Here is a 1,233-nt window from a genome sequence, read left to right on the forward strand (position 1 = left end):
AAGTCCAAAACACTCCTTGGGTTGCATCCAAAATTTCCTATGAATCGGTCCCATTCCAGCAAGGGACAGAGCTTAACATTGTCTGAAAAGTCCCAAAGATGAGCAGAAGGAGAGCTGAAGTGGCTTTACTGTAGCTTTTCCCTTTCACAAGCTCCAGGCTAAGAATTAGCAAGACAATAACAAGTATTGTCACCAGCTGGGTCATTTACCTGTATCTATCCACTCTTTGAAGGAATCAAGCAAAAAGAAAGTACGAATTTGGTCTGCTGATGTTGGCCAAGTGTAGTATCTTGTTCTTCAAAGTTTAATATCTGATATGCCCTTGATGAGAGGATTTTATATTAAACAGACCTTAGGGCATGGGAGTTAGACCTGGAACTTGTTTTCTGCTTCATGCATTCCCCCAGTACTGCAGTGACTCTGGGAATGGTGCGCTGATACGTTGCATCAAAAGAAAAGTGGCCAGAAGGTCAAGGAAGGTGAATCTTTCCCTTTGCTCTGCCCTCATGAGACTCTACCTGGAGTTCTGCATCCAGCTCTGGGGTCTCCAATATAAGAATGACATGGACATGTTAAAGCAGGTCCTCAGAAGGGACAAAGAGATGCTCCATGGGCTGGAGCACCTCTGCTCTGGAGATAGGCTGGGAGAGCTGGGGGTGTTCAGCCTGGAGAACAGAAGGCTTCAAGGAGAGCTTAGAGCTTCCAGTGACAAAAGGGGGCTTATAACAGAGGGATATCAGCTTTTTTATATGGGCATGTAGTGATAGGAAAAGGGGAAATAATTTTAAACTAAAAAATAATAATTTTGGATAAGATATTAGGAAGAAATTCTTCCCTGTGAGGGTGGTGAGGCCCTGGCACAGGTTTCTCAGAGAAGCTATGGCTGCCCCATTCCTGAAAGTGTTCAAGGCCAGGTTGGATAGGGCTTGGAGCAACCTGGTTCTAGCAGCTGTCCCTGCCTATGGCAGGGGGGTTTGGAATTGGATGGTCTCTAAAGTCCCTTCCAACCCACAGCATTCTATGACCCCAAGTAATGCACATGCATGGCAAATACAGAAAACACTGTTCAGCTGCTCACTGACAAGCTGGTGCTGGATTCTTTGCCCTTGGGTGGCAGCTAAGGCCAACCAGGCAACAGGTAGAAAGCTGGCAGGAACTGTGGACCACATTTACAAAAGGTCTTCTGAGGTTCCACAGGGAGCTGTCTTGGTCACAACAGGCTCTACTGGAACC

At 46.4% G+C, this 1,233-nt stretch overlaps 1 non-coding gene across 1 annotated transcript; it reads left to right on the top strand.

Moving 5' to 3' along the window:
• The first annotated feature begins 257 nt into the window (after nt 1–257).
• LOC116440490 lies at nt 258–440 on the top strand. The gene has a single exon (XR_004238643.1). It is a non-coding gene; the product is annotated as a U2 spliceosomal RNA (small nuclear RNA).
• The last annotated feature ends 793 nt before the right edge of the window (nt 441–1,233 follow it).

Source organism: Corvus moneduloides, chromosome 2 (genome assembly GCF_009650955.1).
Source record: "Corvus moneduloides isolate bCorMon1 chromosome 2, bCorMon1.pri, whole genome shotgun sequence".
Classification (NCBI taxonomy): Eukaryota; Metazoa; Chordata; class Aves; order Passeriformes; family Corvidae; genus Corvus; species Corvus moneduloides.